Consider the following 13,648-nt stretch of genomic DNA (forward strand, 5'->3'; position numbering starts at 1 on the left):
TTAGACCCAAATTTTATGAATATTTGCCCCGACCCCACGAAATAATCAATGTATGTTACCTATCATTGTTTACATCGGAAAAATAGAGGGGATATAGCCCGTAGATAATAAAATTAGAACGTAAAAAATAAAAAATTTGATAAAGCAAATAAAAGAAACTATGAACTATGAACTATGAACTATTCTCAAAGTCTCAATGCTAGAGCAACACCAAGAGTAGAATAAAGCTAAAGTTCCTGTTTGAATTAATGAAGGACGCGAAATGTAAGTGAAGTGATATATATATATGTGTGTATTTTTTTTTTTTTTTTTAAAGACAAATTTGAACTCTATAAGTTGATTGTAGATTACAAAAATAGTAAAATACATGCAAGAGCTTTTTAGTTCATGAATCAACACTTTTCTAACGTTTTTACTAAAGACATTTAAAATTCAAAATTGAAATCCTCTCTCTCCTCCAATTATCGAATTGTCAACTAAGGAAATGAAAAAAAACTAAACCCTTCTTTTCAACAACTCCCATCTCATAATGAATTAAAATAAAATAAAAATTGATAGCTAATAACAAGACAAGTTTATGTTCACATGTTTGTCAATACAAATGATATTTAAATCCTAACACTCTTATTTTGGAAAATGAGTAAAAAATGTGTAATATGTACACCAATTATAGATGAGAGAAAAAGTGTAATATGTACACCAATTATACACATCCTCTAGACATGGAATACGCATATCATATCTTAAATGTTGACCTTGTTTTTCTAATAAACTATTTGCGTTGACGATAGTGGATCCAATGATGAATGGTGCCAAAAGATGGAGCGTGATGTGTTAACTGGGTTGTGGGAGAGTAGAACTGAGGGTGAGAGAGGGGGAGAAATTGTCGTGAGTGAGAGATGGGCGGCACTGACAAAGGTGGAGCCGAAGAAGGTGGAGTCGTTGAGTTGTGAGAGAGAAGGATTGATGGTGGTCTAGGTTGTGGAGAGAAAATTGATGGTGAAGACTGAAGAGAGGCAGAGTATCAGGTTTGCGAGAGAGGAGCAAGGTCGGATTTGAGAGAGAGGAAAACAAGCGTAAAAGGTCAAATTTAAAAAATTTTAAAAAAATGTTGATGTGTAAAATTGTGGAGCTACCAAATCTGGTTAACCAAAAGTTAGAAATTTCGTTTTATAGTATATATAGATGTGTAAATAATGAGGAATAATTTTTTGTGCACTATCTAGAGGCAAATTATGTGCTCGTATTTTTGGTTGAGGTGGTTAGCAAAAACTTCTTAAGAAAAAAAGTCAATAGTATTACTATTACATGAGGTGTTCATTCAATCTATTGGTTCTAAAATTTTGACCTTGTTTTAATGTCTTGTGACCTAAAATTTTTGACCATTATGACCTAAAAGTTGTTAAGTGTCAACTTGTGCTTCGTGATTGGTGCACAATTATTCAACTTTTCACCAAATACCAACAAGTTAACATTTTCACCCCAAAAAAAAAGAAAAAGTTAACATAGAAACATATTGTGAAATTGAGTTTAAATTCGGTTGTGTGTAGTTGGGCTTATTCCTATGATCCACACTCCATCATTGGACATTGGAAATTGAACTCCCCACCCTGCTCGGAGAGAACCCTTCCTTATCTTATTAAAAAAATCTAATATCACGTACATTTTTATCACGACTTTGATGTGCTAGTCTATGAATGGTGAAGAAAAAATTATGATTCTATATAAAAGTGATAGATAATTAATCAAAATCTGTTGCATAGAATAGTTGTGAAAATAGGTAATTGTTAGTATTACTGCCAACTTTATGAGCAAACTAAGAAATTCTTGAATTATTGATTTGACCATAAGATTGACTCTCTTTTGAAAATTAAATAAAATAAATAATTAATAGGTTGATTCTCTTTGATCCTTTTGCCCTTCGATAGCCCGTCCTCCAGTCAATTTTCCCTTGTTAATTGCCTTCAAAAGCTCCTCCAACTTTTTTTTTTTAAAGCTCCTCCAACTTCACATCATATAATCTTAGTATATGTTATTTGTATGAGAAAGTCTATAAAAAAAAATAAAAAAAAAAAAGAAGTCTATAAACACAAAAATAATGGAGAATCTAGCCTTTTGCCCCATTTGGCAAAAAATTTGGCAATATGCTCTTATTTGCAAACTATATAGGTGCGTGCCCCTGTTTTGAAAATCGAGTACCTTAAAATTGAGTTTTTCATCAAACTTAAAAATAAAAAAAATAAAAAATAAAAAAAAAAGCATAGAACTTGATTTTATGAAGATCGAGTTCCAAAACGCCACTATAGGACTTTAAAACACCATTATAGGGCTAAAAAACGTCATTATAAGGCTCCCTCAACCTGCCATGAGACAATCACATTAAGAAAAAAAAATTGCAGGAAAACGTCGCTATAGGGCTTCCTCAACCTGCAATGGGACAATCACACTTAGAAAAAAAAGAATTTACAGGAAAACACCGCTATAGGGCTTTAAAACGTCACTATAGGGCCACTATAGGGCTCCCTGAACTTGGTATAGGGTAATCACACTTATTAAAAAAAAATTGTAGAAAAACGCCACTATAGGACTTAAAAACACCACTATAGGGCTTAAAAAGGCCACTATAGAGCTCCCTAAACTTTGTATAGGGCGATCACACTAAAAATTTTTTTGCATGGAACTCGATTTCTAGGAACTCGAGTTCCATGCATTATTTTTTTTTTTTAAAAAAATTTTGATTAGGTATAACTCGATTTTCTACAAATCGAGTATTTAATGAAACTCGATTTTAAGATAATCGAGTATCAAAACAGGGGCACGCCCCTATATATTTTGAAAACAGGGGCATATTGCCAAATTTTTTAAAAATTAAGGGTAAAATACCAGAATGTCCCAAAAATAATTGACAAACTTCACACCCGTGGGTCCCGTGAATAATGCATACTAGTGGGTCCCGCTTTTTTATTAAAAAAAAGTCCTACGATACTATTCACACATTTAAAAATTATTTTGCTATAGTATTTTCAATTTTCAGCTATATCTAAACATACCCTATTTCTATTTTATTTTATTTTTTTGGTGAGAAAAGAAAATATTGCATTATAGAACTGGGTGGTGGAGCCACATCTGTTTCTGTATATCAAGCAAAAGTCATTTTTAGCAAAAAATTTCTCCTTTTCCTCATCAATGCTCTGTCGGAGCTCGTCTCCTCTTCCTCCTCCGTCCCTATCGTTTTCTCTCTCTCCGTTAGGGTTTCTTCGCCATTCCAAATCAGCTCTCTCTCTCTCTCTCTCTCTGATTTTTTCAATAAAATCTCGATCTCGACTTTTCTTGTAGGTTTAATTTTCAGTGTTTGATAATTCTAAATCTTTGCTTTTCGAGCTCCGATTAGAGTGATTGCTTTTGTTTTGGGGAAAACTTTTCGGAAGTCTGATTTGGTTGGTTTTGGAATCTTGAGCTTCTTTTGGTTCCCGAGAAAGTCTAAAATTATAAACGAAATGAAAAAATTAGGATCATACAACAACTCCACCGAACTTCGGTAACTTTGTGATTTGTAATTTGAGCTTTTTAGTTGTACTTTCATGCTGCAGAAACAGAGCATTAGGGTTTTTGGACTGAGGATAGTGAAAATTTTGTTTACCTTTCAATTTATGCATCTGGGAATTTCAATTTGTGGGGTTTTCTTTGTTGTTCAATAGGTTTCATGTGAAACTTTGTAATGATTTTGGCACGAGGATAGGATGTGATGTGAGTGTGACCGGGTTTTGAGATTCGATGTTTTGTTTTGCAGGTTTTGGCTTTAGGGTTAGGGTTATAGCGGTAAGACGATGAGTGAGTGAAAGACCATAGACCTGGAACAAGGATAGGAATTTATGTAGAAGGGGATCACAAAGCTGAAGAACATTCTAGAAGGATTGTCCGAGCGATAGTTCAGCTCAAAGGACTACATGATGCTCTACACGTATTGATTTCCACGCCATTTTGCTTTTAGTTGCTTCATTTATTTTTTGTTAATTGTATGTGTTTCAAAGTTTTGAGTTTGATGAAAATGATTGTGATATTGTTTGTTTTGCTTGATTTTTTTTTTTTAATGTACGGAACCATCTATAACATGTGTACACAGAAGCCTCCTCATGATTATTCCCAACAGCTCTACGATAAGTACCGAGAATCATTTGAAGAGTACATAACTTCAACAGTGAGGAACATTTTGTGTGTACTATGAATGGATGGCCATGGGTAGGGTATGGATCGGGTATACCCATATCCGACCCGAAAAGTTTACCCATGGATACCCGATTATCAATACCTGTTAATATCCATACCCGAATCTTATCCGAACATATTATCCATGGATATCCATACCCTACCCGAAACCCAAAACCCATTTAATTTTTTTTTTTAATTCAAAACATTATAACATAAAAACTAACCAATCTTAAAACGCATTCATATATCAAAACATAAAGATTGCAAATAAGAGAAGAAAGCATAAGAAGTTTATAACTTTGAGTTGACAAATAGCTCCTTCACCATATAAGAAATCTCATCATCTCACATTTTTAAAACATATAAGAATTAAAAAAAAATTGAGCCTAGAACCACTTTTACAAATAAGGAACAGCTGGGAAAACCGCCAATACCCAGAAGATTGCAAAAGCAATTGAGCCTAGAACCACTTTTACAAAAGAAGCCAAAGCCATTTTTGCTGCTCAGCAAGAGAAAATCTTGTTGTTATACTATTCCAAGGGCTCTATGTTAATGAAATTCCCTAGCTGATGCCATGTTATTTCAACATGCAAGAAAAGAAATGCCCTGGTTAGAAAAAAGTAAGCATATAACAAGTGCTAGGAAGATAAGCAAGTAAAGTTGTTGCAGCTATTAATAGATTATAAGGCATAATAAAGTAACAGAACATTCAAAATCAAGAAATGTAAGGGATTGGGGAGTTCAACTAATACTAACTAACAATATACTCTTTTTTCTTTTTTCCTCCTTTGTTCTTATCTTTCTAGAACTTCTTAAGAGAAGAAGCTAGAATTCAAATAGAAAGCAGAATCTAGCCAAATATGATACTTTGTATCTATTGCAATTCCCATAAATATTGATATTAATAGAAGGAATTATTCGACTATTTTCAAGAAATGTCACTTCCATAACCATCTCAATAAGATTCTGTTAAGAGAAACAGTGAGAGAATGGAGCAAATAGGTTGAAAAATAAATCAATCCAAAGACAGCAACGAGAAAAGAAATGGAGCAACACAATTAATTAGCATCTTAAGGTGCTTGAAATGGACTGTATCATTTGTAGTCTAACACCATCCGAACAAGATACATATATTAATTCAATGCTCCAATCTGAACCATACCTTAACTAATACTCTGTAATTACACAACAAAACTGATGCTAGCTTAATGTGAAGATATGCTAAAACATCTATTAACATTACATGCATCCAATTTCACTTGCAAAAAGTACTAGAGTTATGTCTTTCTTTCTTTTTTTGTTGAGAAATTACTAGAGTTATGTCTTTGGTAACTCATTATACTATTTATCTTCAAACATGAACAAACAATAATCTTCCTAGATAACCAAAGTCTCCATTTCCGATAAAGAATACAAGCATTAAGAAGACTAACTAAAGTTTTATCTTGCTCAACTCGCAACTTACTTATTTAAGAATGCATCCCTTTTAAGTGTTTGGTTATTTAGTTGGGCTGTGATTCCATAATGAATCAGAGGACTAGTGGAAATGAGCTTCAGCAAAACTCATATCCCAAGCGACAGACTCAGATCGTACTTACTTCAATATATATGGGTCCACGTCATTTCTTTAAAATCTAAACTACAACTGCAAAAGCCAATACATGGACAGTGATTCCAAAACTCAGTTGCTACTAAATTATACTACAAAAACAAGCATAAAAGTTGAATATATACTCTAATAGGTTCCTTACAACCTTTCATATTTAACAAACAAAAAGATAGTTTTATAAATGCAAAGCTACGCATGAATAATCTAAAGAATAACAAAATTTTATATAAAAAAAAAAAAATGTTGTCTTTTATATGCATATCAGCCACTCAGGGTCTAAGAACATAAAAGTAGAAAACAAGTATCCCTAAGCTAGATTTTTTTTTTTTTTTAATAAAAGGCCTAAACTCAGAATACCCAGGTGCACACCCATCTGCTCCATGAAAGTCAAATTCAAAAGCACCCAGATGCTAGCCAAAACCCAAAAAGCAACAATAATCAAAGAACCCAGAAACCCAAAGGAAAAGATGGGAAATTTTGAACCCATATGCAAAAATCAAGAGTAAACAGTGAAACAGTTTCATATTCACATACACAAACACAAATCATTTCATGAAAATCTTACAATTACGCCTCTCTCTACTTAGCATATCATTCTAACTCTACCGTGGAGGAGGTCATAAACGCGATCGGCGATTTGGAGGAAGGTAGGGGCGGAAACGACGGCGAGGAGAGGCGGAGACTGGAGCGAGTGATGGTGAGGATTGAGTGACCTTTTTACACAAATTTTGGCAGAGAGAGTGTGAGACTGAGCGACGGTGAGAGAGGTTTATGTTAGTTTTTAGACCCCTTAAAACCACAATCAGATTAACCTAGGTAATTAGCTAAGTGATTACTTAGTCCAAATTACAAGTATAGGTTATCACAATCAAACAATCATATCATGCATAACAGCGGAAAGATAAATAACACAGTGATATGATAACCCAAGAAAACCAAACCGGTAAAAAAATCTGGGGAGGATTTAACCTAGCTATCCTCAAGGTAAAAAGCAAATCCACTAAAAAGAATCGAAGTTCATACAATAAGACTTACAAGCCCCCACGCTCGAATTCTTATTGTTATCCACCAGTAGAATTTACTGACACAACCATGTGCAAGCTCCAAATCCACGGACTCCTTCTTTCTTTGGCCTTTGCAAAACACAAACACCCCCGTTTGTGACTTTGAGATCCCACTCAAAGGTTTAGTAACACAAACTCTCCTGTTTAGTAACACAAACTCTCCTGTTTGTGACTCCAAGACCACCCTTGAAGGTTTAGATCATCAACACCTTTGATGACAAGAGAAGACAACAACTTCTACAATACCGGATCTTGAGATTCTTCAAGGAATAACACCAGTAGAAGACATAAGAGAGCTTTTAGGTACAAAACCCTAGATCTACAAAAGAGGCACAAGATGCACTCTAATCTCTCTAAAAAACTCTCAAAACCCCACCTAGGGTTAGCTTATAATGTCCTTTAAATACTGGAAAAAACGGCTCACAATTTGGACTTCAAACGAATAAGTTATGGCCTTTTTACGTTTGCTGAAATTTTGGATCAATGAAATTTGTTTTTCGATCAATCGAACCAACCAGCTTGTAACTCATTTGTTTTTATCCCAAACTTGAGTTTTTTGTCTTGGGCTTCAATGTAAACCATTCTAAACTAATGAGACTTAGTTTTTGTCATGGTTTGTCATGGTTTGCCAACATTACAAATTCAAAACCTAACAATCTCCCCCTTTGGCAATCCGTGACAAAACACATATACAACATAATGCCCATATACAATAAAATTCCCAAATACATCACAAATCCCAATCTAAGACTCCTAACCCAGAAGTTGCAAGAAGAGGTAGAAGGTCTTGATCAGAATGTACCTGTCTTTCCTGAAACTCTCAACAAACACATCACGGCATGTGTGGAAAGAAAGACATATAAACAATAATATGAAACAGAATATAAAAAAATAAACTAACTCTCCCCCTAAGTTAGATACAACAAAAAGTTTTTTATATTCTCCCCCTAAACAAAACAAACAGGTCATCTATATTCTCCCCCTAAAACTCAATAATCATAAAATCGAGTTACATTGAAACTCGATTTTTAGAAAATCGAGTTTCAAAACAGGGACACGGTACTTAATAGTTTCATAATAGGGACAATTCACTAGATTTTAAAAAAAATAAGAACAAAAGCCCATTTTTCCCGAAATAGTTGTGTGTTCTAGGTCTATTCATATTAAGGTAATCATCACATTATTATAATCCTTTTTATGTTTCAGAGTATTCTAGATCCTAAATCTTTAATTAAAACCCAAGCTATGAAGTTTTAAGGGGAAAATGGGCATTTGCCCCTAATTTACTAATTATGCAGCAAAATGCCCCTAATTTACAGGTGGAACTCAACTTTAGCAATGTTGAGTTCTATGCATATTTTACTACTTGAATTTTTTTGAAAATTTAAGTGGAACTCAACATTTTTTATGTTGGGTTTCACTTAAAAATATGCATAAAACTCAATTTTGAGGATATCGAGTTTTACAGAAAACTCAATTTTGTTAAAGTCAAGTTTCAAAAGCAAGGGCATTTTGCTAAATAGTTTCAAAATATAGGCATTTTGCTGCATTGTTTGTAAATTAGGGGCAAATGTCCCTTTTTCCCAGTTTTGAGAGCCTTAAACACGTTATTCTTATTGCAAAGGCTACGTGTATTTCCATTTATTAGGATTATATTAGTGTTAGCAAAATTTCATATCAAAAGTTTCAAATGTGTATTTGCATCAATTTCCATGTATCTTATTCTTGTGAGTTGCATTCAATCTAGTCAATAGGGAAAAGAAAAGATGAAAGTTGAAGTTGTTGTGAATATCTTGGTTGAGCAAAGTATGAAAATGGCAAGCGAGGGAATTAAAATTGACTTGCTTCCTAGTAATTTTTCTTATTAGTATTTTTCCAAATATGAAAATAGTCATTTAACCATTGATTTGTAACCATTTATATTAACAAAAAATAAACCCTAATCATGGTAGAACAAAGGTAGAGGCTCTTGTAAATTTAGAGTGAATTCTTTGTATTCTCACATACCTTCACCCTCTCTCTTCCGTCGATGAGAGGTAAATAACCAAAACAATGAGTGAAACCTAACCATACCTTCATGTCTTCATATGTGTGTATAGTATTTTTTTTTTTTTTAATTTTCTATTGTGTTATCCATTGTGATTGAGATTTTGAATTAACTTGTTTAAACACTAAATTAACTTAGAAAAATCAGTAATAAGTCGTTGTAGGGGTCTAAACCTAACCAACACCATTAAAGTTTCAAGAGATTAGATTTGTTCAGGTTTGGATGATTCCCCATTAAATACATAAAGAGGTGTTAGCTAAAATACAAGGCTCATGGCCTTAACTAGGTACTCAAAATTTGTACAATTTAGGTGTTAAGTTTTTTTTTTTTTTTTTTTTAATTTCTTATCTATATATATATATATATATATATAACCGAAACTTCTGAAACTCCTACAATTTTCCACGTTAGTACAATATTAAAAAAATAATAATAAAACAAAAAAATAAAACCAAAAAAAAAAAAAAAAACGTAATAAACCTGACACTCAAAAAAACATAAGCTCTGACATTCCCTTTCACAATGGTCTATCATCCCCATGTTTTTCCTTAGTCCTCTACCAGCTTCTCCTCGATCAGACCCACCATACCCATAAACCGAAGCCTCAATCTCCTTCCTCAGACCATCAATTTGCCACAAACGACCCACATTCAACCTCTACAACCCAGAAACGGCCCCCCATTTGCCGTGGGTTTCATCAGCCCCATGGCCACAAATAACCCACCATGCCCACCATACCCACAAACCCACAAATCCACAAACATCAAACAGAGGTCGAGCTCCTTCCTCAGACCACCCATCTTCTTCCTCAGAGCACCCACATGCAACCTCTACAACCCAAAAATGACGCCCCATTCACCATGGGTCTCATCCAGCCCATGGCCCATCAACTATGTTAGTCGACAATACACCCAACCCAACTCGTTGAAACCGGCCCAAATGTATCTAATGAACAAATTTAATTAGAACTCTATAATATATTTATTTATTTTTTGAATCCAAACTCTATAACTATTAGGACTCTATAACTATTATCTTATAAATAGTTGATTCTTATTAGTCTTCTTCTTCTTTTCTTTTTTTTTTTCACGGCTATTCAATTTCTAAGTTTATTGCTATTGCCTTTCTCATAATTCTTTTCCTCCATTCGAATCAGGGTTAAAGGTATGGTATTCGTTTACCTCTGTGATAATCTATATACATCTAATTTCTAACTATTTTAGTTTAGTTATATCAGTTTTAGCATACAGCTTATTTATTTTTTACCCCAGCCTATTTTGTATTCTAGAGTTGATGGAATTGTAGTTTTAGTTGTGTTTCTCTTTGTATCTTTGCAAACCCATGTAGCCAACCTTTCGGAAATTTTTACCCCAGCTTCATTGATTTCTGTTTTGTATTCTAGAGTTGATTGAATCGTAGTTTTAGCTGTGTTTCTCTTTGTATCTGTAATTGAGTTTGTGCACACACTTAGATAATCAATTTGAATAGATATTAAAATGGTGATAATCCATTTGAATTTTTTTTTTGTGTGGAAACTGAGCTATGGTTTTGAATTTGTCTAGTGGAAACTAAGCGAGGTGGAGTTATCAGCTTGCTTCCTGATAATCTTAGCGAAATTGGTGTGGAGTACGTTGAGGTTAGTTATTCATTACATTGTTCATATTGAATTATATGTCTCTCTTTGATGTAGTTTACTTTGATTAAGTGCACTTTGAGTTAGTCTATTTAGGAATAGTTCACTTCAAGTTAGTTTGTTTTGAATCAAGTTATTTTGAATCAATAGCATTGGAATATGAGTTAGACTTAGAAATTGAAAACTAGTCTCTTGAGGATTGTAATCACTTTAGTTTCTTATCCATCATTGTACTTGCATTGCAACAAAAAGTCTTCTTAAGTGAGTTATTTTGAACTTCTGCAAAATCAAATTTTAATCCATGAATCTAATGATCATTTAATGCTCTCTTCTAAAAGTTATGTTTGGTATTCATTTGCTGTTTTAAATCTGCTTTTATTCTTGGAGTTTTAATATCTTATTTTAACCTTATAAATATTTATCTATCTAATAATATAGTATTTTTTTTATTTCCCCTGTGTATGTTTAATAGTTACAGCAAATATATGGTTGCTGTTTTAAATATGCTTTTATGCTTGGAGTTTTAATATCATTGAACGATTTCTTATTCTTTGACATAGTTGATGTTTTATGTTTTGATTGTTTCAAGTTCAGACTTAGAATAGTTTGGATTTCTTAGCTTTTTTTGAATTTTAGTTTAGTTATATCAGTTGCAGCTCCCTCCTTTTCTCAGCCACAACTCCTCTGGTTGATGTCAATTTTGATTCATGGTTTTTTTTTCTTGAGTTTTTATCATCCAGGCATTGATTATTTTTTGGCCCCCTTTCTGGGCATTTGATTTTCAAGATAGACTTGAAGAATTTGGATCCTTTTCCGTTTCTGATGTTGGACGATTTTTTAGGTATGAAGAATTCCAATCTGATCTTTTTCAAGTTTCAATTTTATTTGATTGATATGGGTTAAAATTCAAATTGAAATTGGTTTAAATGGAACAAAGCCTCAAAGTTATGTTTTAATTATATGTCTTCAATTAGGTTTTCTATCGATTTAGGGATTTCAAATTATATGTTTTAATTATATGTCTTCAATTATATTCCTCTAATGGTTTTTTTTTTTTTTTCTGTGTTTTTGAAAGGCCTAAGAGTCGGCCTGATGATATTTATTTTGGCTGAAAAATTAATTCATATTGACGTAGATTGTGGTTTTAGAATTTTCAGTGATATGTATGAGCTGTGTGTTGTGGATAGTTATGGGTTGTTGCTGGAGTTTGTTTAATTAATTTATTTTGGGTTGCTGCTGGGGTTTGTTTCAATTTCAGGTTGTTGGAGTTTTTAATATCGTTTTTTATTTGAATTTGTTTTAATTTAGGCTTATGTTTGGATTTATCAAAATTTAGGCTTATGTTTGGGCATGTGATTTTTTGAAAGAAAAATTATTTTTGTTAACAGAGAATGTTCATAATATATGATTGTTTAAGGTACTCAGATATTGTTAAGAACTTTTTTTTTCTTTTTTGTCTCTCTAAAACTACACAGTAAATTAAAACATGCATTTCTCTTTTCAAAAACAGTCTTATGGACAGTGAGATTGACATGTCTTCCCATTTGATTTTTGAATTTGATTGTGATTATCAATTTTTCATATACTTACTAATATATTTATTGTTTCTATGTCTTCTTATGGTACAAATTGAATACTTTAGTGGGGTTTTTCAAACTTTGGCTTCTTCCCAGTTAAGTGATGGTATTATGATTTCTTTTGATTACATTTTTGTTTATGGTAGCTTAATTTCTAATGTTGTTTTTACTTTGCAATTTTTATTTCATGTTAAATTATGCTTGATATGACTTTTGATTTTAGTTCTAATATTGCATTGGCTACTGAGCATGTGAATTTGTTTCCAACTACTAAAGCTTAGAATGATCTGTTTTCGATGCTGTCTTCCAGATCTTGCACATTTGTTTGCTGCCTCCTAAAGATTGCAATCTTTGTAGTTCTGTACCTCTATAATCATAATGCACCTGAGCATGTGAATCAGTTTACGACTATTAAAGATTGCAAAGCCAGTACCTCTTTTTTCTGAGAAACTGAACATTTTGGTACCACACATAGACAAACATACATTGATCCATGTCTAGGTTTAGAAATATATATTATGTTACTTTCTTTTTTGTGTGCTTGGAGTTGCAAAGAATGTAGGTGTTAATTCTCTCGTTGTTGTTTTTGTGAGTAGGTATTAACTTGATTTAGGTGGTCATTTACTGCACTATTATTGATCTTTGTTATTTTGTTTTTTACAAATTATTTTAATTAAAAAATAAAAAAAATACTTATTTTGCAGGTTCTACTTTCATTTTTGGATAAAGAGTTGCATACTTAACTGCATCGACTCAAGGTTTGTTAACAATTTCTGTAAAAAAAATTTTAAAAAAGTTCCTGTTGCATAAAATTTATATATAAATAGTCAATATAAAACCATTAATCAGATCATTTACTGCTTTGCTACTAATACACAAAAGAGAAACAAAAAAAAAAAAAAAAAAAAAAAAAAAAAAAAAAAAAACCTGACTCTTTTGTTTTTAGACTATTTTCATTTTAAAATTTTTTTTAAAAGTATATTTAACTCAGCTGAGTTGTTATACAAAATAAAAGAAATATTTTTTTTAAACGGTTGGAACATATTGTTTATTGCGATTGTTATACTCATTATATTTGTTTTTAGTTGTTTTTCCAATAATTCATTGTGAGAAGGTAAAATATTTCTTTTAAATGGTTGGAAGGTAAAATATTTGTCTTCAATCATACAACCTGCCCTTGAATATTTTGTATCTATAAAATTCTTCTCTTGGCTTCAACTCAAACTTTTCTCATAAACAATACTACTTTTTGTTAGTGCGAAAGAAAGGAAAAACCAAATAGCTCAGCAACCCAATCTGTTCTGTGTTAGACAGCACCTTTAAGATAATATACCTGACTGTTTTGTTCTTATTACAAAATCTAAATCTAAATTCCCAAATTTTTGAATGTTTGCATAAATTTATGATCTTTTTCACTCATTTTTATTGTGTCCATGCTTTAATTTAAAAAATATTGCATTAAACGATGTCGTTGGGTTATTTTGGCATTTTAAAAGGTGCCGGAGTGGT

At 32.3% G+C, this 13,648-nt stretch overlaps 1 long non-coding RNA gene across 1 annotated transcript; it reads right to left on the reverse strand.

Moving 5' to 3' along the window:
• Positions 1 to 4,429: 4,429 nt before the first annotated feature.
• Positions 4,430 to 6,516, reverse strand: LOC126689091 (uncharacterized). Its single transcript, XR_007644420.1, has 2 exons — positions 6,384 to 6,516; positions 4,430 to 4,775 (listed from the first exon to the last, which is right to left on the reverse strand). It is a non-coding gene; the product is annotated as an uncharacterized LOC126689091 (long non-coding RNA).
• Between the last annotated feature and the right edge of the window lie 7,132 nt (positions 6,517 to 13,648).

Source organism: Quercus robur, chromosome 6 (genome assembly GCF_932294415.1).
Source record: "Quercus robur chromosome 6, dhQueRobu3.1, whole genome shotgun sequence".
Lineage (NCBI taxonomy): Eukaryota > Viridiplantae > Streptophyta > Magnoliopsida > Fagales > Fagaceae > Quercus > Quercus robur.